General features: G+C 40.6%; 1 protein-coding gene across 1 annotated transcript in view; it reads left to right on the forward strand.

Annotated features, from left to right (window-relative positions):
• RASGEF1B (RasGEF domain family member 1B) overlaps positions 1-13177 on the forward strand; it is a 675372-nt gene that overhangs the window by 112744 nt on the left and 549451 nt on the right. The window lies entirely within an intron of this gene.

A 13177-nucleotide genomic window follows, 5' to 3' on the forward strand; every position in this document is an offset into this window, starting at 1 on the left:
CTGACGCAGGTAGACTGTTTTCATCCATTGATTTAAAAAAAATAGATCAGTTAAAATAGATGAAACGCAGATGGAACTCTGAAGTACAAAGTATGACTTCAGTATGTCATCTGTTTTACACGGATCCCCATAGACTTTAGGCCGGCGTCACACTAGAGAGGAATACGGACAAGTGAGAGGCGTTAAAAAAATGCATTGCACACGGACCAATGATTCTCTATGGGGTAGCTCCCATAAACCGTATTTTTCTTGCGTATATTTTACAGTGCATGCCAATCGCAGCATGCTGCGATTCTCAGCGTACTACGGCCGTAGTACGCCAATGCAAGTCTATGGGTGCGCTAAAAATATGCATTACACACGGACCACACGTGTGACTTGCGAGAAATACGCACCCGCTGTCTTTTAGAAAAGCCAGCAATTCAGTGCGCGATACAGAAAAATCACACTGACAGGTTTAATAAAGAAACAAAAGAATAGATATATACACATAGAATACATATATATATATACACATGTCATTGACACACACACACATATATATATATTTATATTTCACAGAGTTCTACATAGTAGAATAGCCGCTAATTCAATTGCCGGCTTCTGTCAAATCAGTCCTCAATCCGACATGAAATGACACATGGTTTACATATAGTAAACTATTTCATTTCATGTTTTTTTTATATGTCCCTGACTAATAATTAGATGAGGGTTTGTGTGCAAAATTTGGGATGACTAGGTGTTAATTTAAGGGGTTAATTCGTTGTAAAAAAATGGGTGGGCTCCCGTTGTAATTTGTCAACCAGAGAGGGAAAGCAGGTGAGTAAGGGCAGATTTTAATAGCCATGAGAGGGACCATTGTTGTTGGCCCCCCGGCTACAAACATCTGCCCCCAGACACCCCAGAAATGGCGCATCTATAAGATGTGCCAATTCTGGCACTTATCCTCTCTATTCCCATTGCCCTGTAGCGGTGGCGAATGGGTTAATATAACAAAGGGTTAATGTCACCATTCGATCGTAAGGTGACATTAAGCCGATTAATAATGGAGAGGTGTCAATAAGACACCGATCCATTATTAACCCTATACTAAGAAAGGGTTAAAAACCACACACAGACATTAATTAAAAAGTCTTTTAATGAAATAAAGACACTAAGTTTTTGACAAATTTTTATTAGTCTGGTAATCCAAAATAAAACCATGACCTGCAATAAAAATAACATAAAAAATCACCAATATCCTTATCTCTCCGCCGTTCAGTCATGTCCCATGCTGCAATCCATCAGAAGGGGTTAAATAGTTTACAATGAGGACCGGTGCTAATGCGACCAGCCTCACTGTAATCTACTACAAAATGAATTGATTCAGCTTTGCGCAGCCTCAATGGCTGCCTATAGACGAACTAATTACCGTGGGAAAGTTTCTGACTTTTTTCCCACTGTCATTAGTTCATTCACAGATCAGCCGGGGACTCCCCGCAGCCTCAGTGACGTCAGCAGGAGTCCCCGGCTGATCTGTGAGTGAACTAATGACCGTGGAAAAAAAGTCAGAAACTTATCTAATTATTAGTCAGGGACATATAAAAAAAAACATGAAATGAAATGGTTTTCTGTATGTAAACCATCTGTCATTTCATTTCGGGTTGGGGAATGATTTGACTGAAGCCGGCAATTGAATTAGCGGCTATTCTGCTATGAAGAACTCTGTGAAATATAAATATATAAATATATGTGTCTCTCAATGACATATATATATATGTATTCTGTGTGTCTAGATCTATTCTTTCATTTCGATTTAAAAACCTGTCATTGGGCTCCATTATATGTCCGTTTTGCAAGCCTGCGAGAAAAAAACGGTATACGGATGCCATACGGGTTACATACGGATGCTTACATGAGAAAAATAGGCAACCACACCCTGACAACGGATGACATACGGTTCACTATTTAGGGACCATTTATGCGTATTACGGACGTAAAATACGGTCCGTATTTTTCTACCTTGTGTGTGACTCCAGCCTAAGACATGCTCTGAGTCTCTTGGACTGGACTCATGGGTCCGTTTTTAAAATGAATATGTGTATGGATCAATGAAACTCTGTGGTCCGTTTTGTGTCTGGCAATTAAACAGACAACACTAACCCGTGCCACACAGATGTGTGAATGTAGCCTAATTTGCATGTCAAATAGCAAAGGCTCCTTTTGCTAGTAAAGAGATGTGTGATGCCAAAAATTGTGGATTTTTTAATCTTAAAGGGGTTTTCTTTGCTTTTACTGAAATGTACGCTAACTCGGGGCTATTGTATGTTTATGGAGTAAATTATGCTAGTGACATAACATGATGAATTTTACGGATAGGCGCAATCACATCCTGTCCTGCCCATGCTACACCCATATTGGCACAAGACTGGCGCATAAACGCCAACAGTCACAATATAATTGTGCAACTGCTGAGTTGCACAAAAATAATGCCAGGTTTCTTTTCCTTAACCATGAGCTGTTTTACTAACACATAGGCTTAGAGTGATATCTCTGGTTTATCCAGCATGTCTGAATAGAAGAGGCCATCAACATGCTGTTAACTTTACATTGTATAAACCTCAAAACAATCTACTGTCTATCAAATATGGGATAAGTGACAGCATAAGAAATAACACATCAAAGACACATTATAGTGTGTTAGGCGTCCGGTTTCTTCCTCTGCACAGGTGGAATCCCGAGCCTTGCCTTCTGCGATCTCCCATTCATTCCCGGCCACAGAGGAAGCTGCTCAGCAGAGACATCAATTTGGTGCTTTGCTCAGCCTGGTGTTGTTGACTTAGTTGCTGCTGCCACCCCTGGTTCAGCCTTAGCCACAATCCACAATAGCCAGCAAGGAGCAGCTCCTGGGACTAAGTCCTTCTTTCGGTCTACTGAGCATGCCCGTGGGACGACCTCTCATTGGAGGTCGGAGGTCACATGCTCAGGTCCTGTTGATGCACCGATTGGTTCACTAGGAAGGTCCCGGAAGACTGCAGCTATAAAAGGTTTGCATGGCCGCCTGGCCATGTGCTATTATAGGAAATAATTACATACCATGTGGAGTGAGTGTTGCATGCATAAGATATATATATATATATATATAAACTGGAGCAGTGGGTAGCAACTAACAAAATGGTTTTTAACCCCTTAACCCCCAAGGGTGGTTTGCACTTTCATGACCAGGCCAATTTTTACAATTCTGACCACTGTCTCTTTATGAGGTAATAACTCTGAAACGCTTCCATGGATCCAGGTGATTCCGACTCTGTTTTCTTGTGACATATTGTACTTCTTGATAGTGGTAATATTTCATTCAAATAACTTGCGTTTATTTGTGAAAAAAATGGAAATTTGGCAAAAATTTTGAAAATTTCGCAATTTTCCAACTTTGAATTTTTATGCCCTTAAACCACAGAGATATGGCACACAAAAAAACTTAAAAAGTAACATTTCACATATGTTTACTTTACATCAGCACAATTTTGGAACCAAAATTTTTTTTTATTAGGAAGTTATAAGGGTTAAATTTGACCAGCGATTTCTCATTTTTGTAACACTATTTTATTTTTACAGATCACATCACATTTGAAGTCACTTTGAGGGGTCTATATTATAGAAAATACCCAAAAGTGACACCATTCTAAAAACTGCACCACTCAAGGTGCTCAAAATCATATTCAAGAAGTTTATTAACCTTTCAGGTGCTTCACAGGAATTTTTTGAATGTTTTAAAAAAAAATGAACATTTAATATTTTTTCACAAAAAAATTACTTCAGGTCCAATTTTTTTATTTTACCAAAGGTAATGGGAGAAATTGGACTGCAAAAGTTATTGTGCAATTTGTCCTGAGTACGCTGATACCTGATATGTGGGGGGGGGAACCACTGTTTCTGCGCATTTCAGAGCTCAGAAGGTAAGGAGCGCCGTTTGACTTCTTCAATGCAAAACTGGCTGGAATTCAGATCGGACGCCATGTCACATTTGGAGAGCCCCTGATGTACCTAAACAGTGGAAACCCCCCACAAGTGATCCCATTTTGGAAACTAGCCCCCCCAAGGAACTTATTTTATTTTCCCAAGGGTAACAGGACCCTAAAAGTTATTGTGCAATTTGTCCTGAGTACGCTGATACCCCATATGTGGGTGTAAATGACTAATTGGGTGCATGGCAGAGCTCGGAAGGGAAGCAGCGCCATTTGACTTTTTTGGCTGGAATTGAGATTGGACACCATGTCACGTTTGGAAAGCCCCTGATGTACCAAAACAGTGGAAATCCACCACAAATGACACTATTCTGGAAAATAGACCCCCCAATGAACTTATCTAGATGTGTGGTGAGAACTTTGAACCCTCAAGGGCTTCACAGAAGTTTATAATGTACAGCCGTACAATTAAAAAATCATATTTTTTCCACAAAAATAATCTTTTCACCCTCAGTTTTTATTTTTGCAAGGGTAGCAGGACCCCAAAAGTTATTGTGCAATTTTTCCTGAGTACGCTGATACCCCAATTGTGGGGGTAAACCACTATTTGGGTGCATGGCAGAGCTTGGAAGGGAAGCAGCTCCATTTGACTTCTTTAGCTGGAATTGGGATTGGACGCCATGCCGCGTTTGGAAAGCCCCTGATGTGCCTAAACAGTGGAAACCCCCAACAAATGACACTATTTTGGAAACTAGACGCCCAAGGAACTTATCTAGATGTGTGGTGAGCACTTTAAACCCCCAAGGGCTACACAGAAGTTTATAATGCCCGGGGGTGAAAATAAAAAAATCATATTTTTTCCACAAACATGATCATTTAGTCCCCAATTTTTTTATTTTCCCAAGGGTAACAGGAGAAATTGGACCGCAAAAGTTGTTGTCCAGTTTGTCCTGAGTACGCTGATACCCCATATGTTGGAAAAAACTACTGTATGGACACACGTCAGGGCTCGGAAGGGAAGTAGTGACGTTTTGGAATGCAGACTTTGATGGAATAGTCTGCAGGTGTCATGTTGCCTTTGGAGAGCCCCTGATGTACCTAAACAGTGGAAACCCCCACAGGTGGCCCCATTTTGGAAGCTAGACCCCCTAAGGAACTTATCTAGATGTGTGGTGAGCACTTTGAACCCCCCAGTGCTTCACAGAAGTTTATAAAGCCCGGGCGTGAAAATAAAAAAATCATATTTTTTCCACAAACATGATCTTTTTAGTCCCCAATTTTTTTATTTTCCCAAGGGTAACAGGAGAAATTGGACCCCAAAAGTTGTTGTCCAATTTGTCTTGAGTACGCTGATACCCCATATGTCTGAGAAAACTACTGTATGGGGACACGTTGGGGCTCGGAAGGGAAGTAGTGATGTTTTGGAATGCAGACTTTGATGGAATGGTCTGCGGGTGTCATGTCGCGTTTGGAGAGTCTCTGATGTGCCTAAACTGTTGAAACTCCCCACAAGTGACCCCATTTTGGAAACTAGACCCCCCAAGGAACTTATCTAGATGTGTGGTGAGCACTTTGAACCCCCCAGTGCTTCACAGAAGTTTATAAAGCCCGGGCATGAAAATAAAAAAATCATATATTTTCCACAAACATGATCTTTTAGTCCCCAATTTTTTTATTTTCCTAAGGCTAACAGGAGAAAATGGACCCAAAAAGCTGTTTTGCAATTTGTCCTGAGTAGGCTGATACCCCATATGTGGGGCTAAAACACTGGGCGCATGGCAGAGCTTGGAAGGGAAGGAGCACCATTTGACTTTTTCAACGCAGAATTGGCTGGAATTGAGATCAGACGCCATGTTGCGTTTGGAGAGCCCCTGATGTGCCTAAACAGTGGAAACCCCCCCAATTCTAACTCCAACCCTAACCCTAACACACCCCTAACCCTAATCTCAGCCCTAACCCTAGCCCTAACCCTAGCCCTAATGGGAAAATGGAAATAAATACATATTTTTAATTTTATTATTTTTCCATAACTAAGGGGGGTGATAAAGGAAGGTTTGATTTACTATTTATAGCGGGTTTTTATTTTTGGCAGCTGAAATATGCTTTTTATTGTAAGAATAGTTTTTGCATCACCACATTTTGAGAGCTCTAGTTTTTCCGTATTTTGACCCAACGAGTCATGTGAGGTCTTATTTTTTGCCTGACGAGTATTTTTATTGGTACCATTTTCGGGCACGTGACTTTTTTGATCGCTTTTTATTCCGATTTTTGGGACGCAGAATGAACAAAAACCAGCATTTCAAGAATTTCTTTTGGGGGGTGCGTATACACTGTTCGGCATGCGGTAAAATTGATAAAGTGGTTTTATTTTTCAGGTTGGTACGGTTACAGAGATTCCTCATTTATGTCTTTTTTTATGTTTTGGCGCTTTTATGCAATGAAAACAATTTTATAAAAAAAATTATTATTTTTGCATCGAGCTATAACTTTTTTATTTTTTCGCTGATGATCCTGTGTGATGGCTCGTTTTTTGTGGGACAAGATGACGTTTTCAGCGGTACCATGGTCATTTATATCCATCGTGTTTGATTGCAGTGTGCCAGAGGTTAACTTGTCAGGGGCGGTCCGTGACTGCCCCTGACACATAGTGCCGAGTGTCAGCTGTGATAATCAGCTGATACCCGGCCGTGATCAGCGGGGCTCACCATGTGAGCGCCGCTGATCGCTATGACATACTATCCCATCCCTGGGAATTAAGTACCAGGGCACATAGATGGGATAGTATGGCATATGGCAGAAAGGGGTTAACAGGGAAAAATGCAAAGTACTACATCTGGGAAATAAAAATGAAAAAAAGCATATACAGAATGGGAGGAATAGGGCTAAGCAGCAGCACATGTGAAAAAGACTTGGGTATACTAATAGATCACAGACTGAACATGAGTCAACAAGTATGAGTATGATGCAGCAGCAAAAAAGGCAAATGCAATTCTAGGATGTATTAACAGAAGCATACAGTCTAGATCACGTGAAGTTATTATTGCCCTCTACTCCTCTTTGGTCAGAGCTCATCTGGAATACTGTGTCCAGTTTTGGGTGCCACATTTTAAAAAAGACATCAACAAACTGGAGCAAGTTCAGAAAAGAGCGACCAGAATGGTGACCGATCTGCAAACCCTGTCTTATTAGGAAAGGTTGCAGAATTTGGGAATGTTTAGCTTGCAGATGAGAAGACTGAGAGGAGACTTAATAGCTGTCTACAAATATCTCAAAGGCTGTCACATTGTAGAAGGATCATCTTTATTCTCATTTGCATAAGGAAAGACTAGAAGCAATGGGATGAAGCTGAATGGGAGGAGACAAAGATTAGATATTAGAAAAATTTTTTTAGCAGTTAGAGTGATCAATGAGTGGAACAGGCTGCTACAAGAGGTGGTGAGTTCTCCTTCGATAGAAGTCTTCAAACAGAGGCTGGATAGACATCTGTCTGGGATGATTTAGCGAGTCCTGCTTTGAGCAGGGGGTTGGAACAGATGGCCCAGGAGGTCCCTTCCAATTCTACTATTCTATGATTCTATGAATATCTCTGGTGAATGACTCATTAAGAAACCCCAACCCTTGGTACACATGTGTTGTGTAGCTTTGCCTGTTAGTGCCAAGGCTGAAGGGCAGGTAGGAGTCAGAGTCTGAGACTAGCATCAGCTCCAATTGGTGGCTTGAATGTACGCCACGGTGCACTTGGTCGGCACTCTACGGTCGCCAGTGTCCATTAGTGGCGTCCGCAGGTGCGATGCCGCATGCTTAGTAGGTCTAGAGGGACTCTGACTCCGTGTCCGTGGAGCAGAGTTCTGTGACCATATACTGAGCACTCACCTTCTGAGCCCTCTGAATTTTAACAGGCTCCGGCATTTATGTTCCACGGTAGTGCGGCTCTGTGAAGTAACAGAGTTCGCCCCTGTACACACCGGGAGACGTTAACCCCCGTGTGTTCCTCTCTTATACCAAAACTTAGCAGTAGACCCTGGGCTGCGAACGCACCTTATCACCTTATCACCATCTTTTATTATTTGGTGCGTTCCGCCAGCCCAACATAGTGTTGTAAGGTTTTCCAGGATAAGACTTAGACTAGACAATCAGAAACTACACCAAATATATAAGAACAGTATTAGGGAACGAAGAATAATACATTTGGGTCCACTTGTTTGACACGTTAAACACTTATTGCTTACTGGTCCACCTCATCCTTTCAAAGAATTTTTTGTCTTTTGGATGGATCTACATTAGACACCAAAGGATCCAAAGGTTAGACTCAAACACTGACTCATTTGAGAGTTATATCTTATTAAATGCTGTCTTCGTGCCTTTCCATTTCTACCGGTGACATGACTGGTGTACTTTATATCTGCTTTTGTGTCAAAATGGTGGTGGATGGCATTCATGAATTTGCCATATCTCTTTACGTCTTTTAGCCATGACACTTTTGTTTGTAAACTAATGACAACTGTTAATGTGGATAAAAATGGTCTGAAACACCATACATTTTCTGTTCATCATGTACATCACCCATTTGTCACAATTGGTGGCAGAATTCTAGTAGATTTTGCTTACTAAATCTTATTGAAATTTTCTGTGATGCAATAAAAAAAATTAATTGACAGTGATATTTGTACATGGACTAATTGCTTGTGCAGAATAGAATAAATATAGATTGAATGAATTAGGGACTATGCATGTTCTGCAGGTTTCCAATATTACACTGTGTACTCAGTTTTACAACTTGATTTGTCATAGCGTTCTCTACTGTCGAACTCCTACTTCTTAGTAACTCATTTCCTAAAGTAACTTTTTAAAGCTTATTGCAGAGAAAAATACCAAACCTTTCATATATATTTTTAATGGTGAGATATATTATGAATACAAAGGATGAAGAAATCTTGAAATTAGTAGTCCCCGCAGGAATAAGATTGGATCACTTATGACCACATCTGAGAGTGAAGCGAAATGGGAGGACAGTGTGAAAAACATATTACTTATTCATCAAAGAGCTAGACTCTAGATTTGAAGACCTTCTAGTTTATGCTTCTTCCTATCTAAGGTATTAATATTTAAGACTAACTGTGAAAATTAAATAAGCAAAACTTTTCTTCATAGGATTTCACATTCTGCATATTATGGCTAGGAATAAATATATACATGAAGTATGGGACATAAAGCATATTCATTGTATGTTCAAAAGTTAGGCAATATTCTGATATATATATATACTGTATATATATATAGAGAGAGAGAGTGCCAAATCCTTTTGTTTTGAAAGATTTCTGCTTGTATATTGCGAACGAGATCCAGAAGATGAAAAGTTTGCATTCACTGTAAGATAAAAAAGTTTGGTATTATAAGAAGCCTGACACTTTTTGACTGTGACATGACCACGACCATGACGGATTTTTATTCTTTGGAAATAAACAATAAAGATTTTCATTAAATGGGTACAAGCAGAAAAATTAAAAATTGTAAAATGTTATAAAATATATTATACAATGAATTAAGAGGAGATGTCTTATGAAATGTTTTTTTTAAGGGTTTCTTTCGACTAACTTCTTCTATGACATTTCAGTCAATCAGAGTTTGATTGGTGGGAGTCCTACCTTGGAGACCCCTGCTAATTTTGAGAATAAGGGGTTCTTGTTTGTTCTCAGTAGAATGATGGCCTTTTATGCATGGTCGCTCTCCATTGAAATCTATTGGAGGTATGGACATAGCCAAATGTCAGCTTATTCAAGAAGGGGGCTGGGGAAGGGCACAGCCTAGGGGAAGCCCCCCATGACTGCTATGGGCGGGAAGTTTTAGAACTGGTGTTGTGCCAGTTTGAAATGGTTGGCCGGGCCGGGGGCCGGGGGAGGGGTTTAAGGTGGGGGCAGCCTGTATTAGGGAAAAAGTGCGGGAAAAACCGCACTCACCAGCCAGGAGCAGAGGAGAGAAGTCCCACCCACCCTCCCTGTTTTGGGTAGCATGTTGGGGGCTGCTAGGGGATGTACGTTTTAAAAAAAAAAAAAAAAGGTCATCGGTATATAGATTCTTGTCAGGGTCTATACGAGGCGTTGTTGTTGCTGTTGTCACAGTGGCTGTGGGGCGGGGGGTGGGGTTCTTGGAGTTGACGGTGATTGGTCGGGGAAGGATTCGGAAGTAACATTCCCGACAGTTTAAAATGGTATGGGGGATCTGGCTTTTGGGTATGGGCTCTGGACGGGGTTTTACCTCGGGAGCTATGGTGGTTGGTCTCCCAGAAGGGGAGTTACGGTGCCCTCGAGCTGGGCTGGACGGCTGGGGGTAACATGGTGGAAATAAGTTTATAGCCAGATCTTTCTAGCTCCAAGAACCCTCCCCTCATAATTTTGAATTATTTAATGTTTATTGTTAATGTTTGTTAATAAAATTGGCCGCTGTGGCCAAAATTATCCAAAGAATTTAAATTGTACCGTGTCTTATTCTCAGGAGAAGGGAAAGAGGGGGATGACAGGAGGCGGCGAGGTATCGAGGAGAAGGTAAAACTGAAGTCGCCATATGCGGTCATGAGATAACCTCTTTAAATACTAAGGCAGTTGCCATTCAAGACTGCTTAAAGGAACTCTGCAACACAGTGCATATGAACGACTTTTTGCTTGTGAAAATAAGGCTTTTACTTCCAGCTCAAGCACCATTGTAAGTGACAAATGAATTGTATACCTTTCAGATTTGTTGCACCATCCTTTAAAATTATGATCTGCCATTGATTCACTCTAATATTCTCTAAGGTAAGCATAATCTCAGTGACAAACATAAACCATGCAACGTGCCATTTTATTATCGGTGTATCTACTGTATATCACAGTGTACTGTATATACATGGGTACATCTGCCACCATCTGCATATGCGTGTGAAGGTATGTAAATACACTCCGTAACATTGAAATTGAAATATCAAGAGGGAAAATTCATGAAATTATGGAAATAACATGATCAATAAACATTTTAATGATATGTAAATGATGAAAAGATGGAAACAAAATTTTCAAAATATCTCCATTTATTCAGGACTGTGTATGGGCACCATGTGCAGAACTAAATGCACTTACATGATTTGTCTTGCTATCAATGACATTAATGGTTATCTGAAGAATGTTCTGCTACACTGAATGCACTTGGGTGCACAAATCATCAAGATCTGCTGCTGAAAGTTCTCTTTGCAATTGCTGATCAATGATGTTCCAGATGTTCTTGTTGGGAGACAAGACCAGAGACGCTACAGGCCATTTTAGTACATTTAGGCCACCCATGCTGCTCATAGTAGCACAAGCAACTTGTGGCTTTGTATTGTCATGTTCAAAATGTCTCCAGGGATGAGTTGGATAAAGGGACGTACCACTGGTTCCATGTTTGACGAATTCTGTACTGCAAGTGAAATTAGATCTCACACACCAAGCCCAAGGTATCAAACAGTGTCTACATAAAACCATGAGAATACATTTATACACAATTTTGCCATGAGCCTAGCCAGACATCCACGTACAGTAGATCCATTGACCTCAAACAACTGCTGTCATTGTGCAGAGGAAGACCACAATGAAGGCTGGAACGGATGTCCATCCTCTTCTGCAATAAGTTCCAATTTTGGCTTTGGATGCAATGATAGCTGGAGATTGGTCTGGAGAATATGTGGGTAACACCATGAAGAAACCTTCACAAGAGAACATCACACCGATCCTATTTCACGGACTATGCTGTAGAGCAGCATCTCTAAATTTGTCTTAAAAAGGAGAAAACGGAGTAACGGATACAAAATATATGCAAAAGTATAAATTTTATTAGTACTCACATCAAGTGCTGACAAGTATACAAGTTGACTAAAATAGGGGGGATAAGCCCCAATGATACAACAATCAGGACAGACAAGGACAGGGTAAATAAAATGATACCAGTGCTCGAAATCTACATGGCACAACGTTCAGTCAGCCCATGGGCATTGCACATAACAGACATGTGTCTAATGGTAAAAGATAATCAAATATGGCATACTCAATTAAATGTGTATTGTACATAGTTGTACATGTCTAGAGCGCCAAAAAAAAAAAAAAAAAAAAAAAAAAAAAAAAACACATCCAGAGGGGTCAATGTGCAAGTCCAATGGACACTGAACATAAATGAATCAATGACATGTGGAAGGATTCTTACATAGTAAATAACATATGTATCAGCATATCAAAACTGCGCAATTGTGCCAGAGAGAACCCGGGAGACGATCCGCCCAGCGGTCCAAATGACCGAAGTGTGGAAACAAGTAAAGGCAGGCTGCTTACCGGGGAGCAGAGGAGGGTCGTTGCATGGGCATTCACCTCCTCTGCTCCCCGGTAAGCAGCCTGCCTTTACTTGTTTCCACACTTCGGTCATTTGGACCGCTGGGCGGATCGTCTCCCGGGTTCTCTCTGGCACAATTGCGCAGTTTTGATATGCTGATACATATGTTATTTACTATGTAAGAATCCTTCCACATGTCATTGATTCATTTATGTTCAGTGTCCATTGGACTTGCACATTGACCCCTCTGGATGTGTTTTTTTTTTTTTTTGGCGCTCTAGACATGTACAACTATGTACAATACACATTTAATTGAGTATGCCATATTTGATTATCTTTTACCATTAGACACATGTCTGTTATGTGCAATGCCCATGGGCTGACTGAACGTTGTGCCATGTAGATTTCGAGCACTGGTATCATTTTATTTACCCTGTCCTTGTCTGTCCTGATTGTTGTATCATTGGGGCTTATCCCCCCTATTTTAGTCAACTTGTATACTTGTCAGCACTTGATGTGAGTACTAATAAAATTTATACTTTTGCATATATTTTGTATCCGTTACTCCGTTTTCTCCTTTTTAAGATTAGCATATGGAGTGGTAATCCATGCACAAGGCGTTTTTGGACCATGGTCACCGCCTTGTCTCGTTCTCTGATACTGGGCATTATCATATATGTATCTCTAAATTTGTGCCTACCATTGAGCCCATCTGGGGCGTCACTGGTTGGCAATTGGAAAGGGAGCTACCAGCAGAGTATCTTGATGATTTGCATCCACAAGTGCATTCAATGTGGAAGAACATTCCTCAGACAACCATTAGTATCCTCATTCATAGCATGTCAAGGTTGTGTTGGTGTATGTATTTCTTTACATGGTGCTCATTCTCGATACAGAAAAAA

The sequence above is a fragment of the Dendrobates tinctorius genome, unplaced genomic scaffold (assembly GCF_039654945.1).
Source record: "Dendrobates tinctorius isolate UK_male_01 unplaced genomic scaffold, ASM3965494v1 ptg000011l, whole genome shotgun sequence".
NCBI classification, from domain to species: domain Eukaryota; kingdom Metazoa; phylum Chordata; class Amphibia; order Anura; family Dendrobatidae; genus Dendrobates; species Dendrobates tinctorius.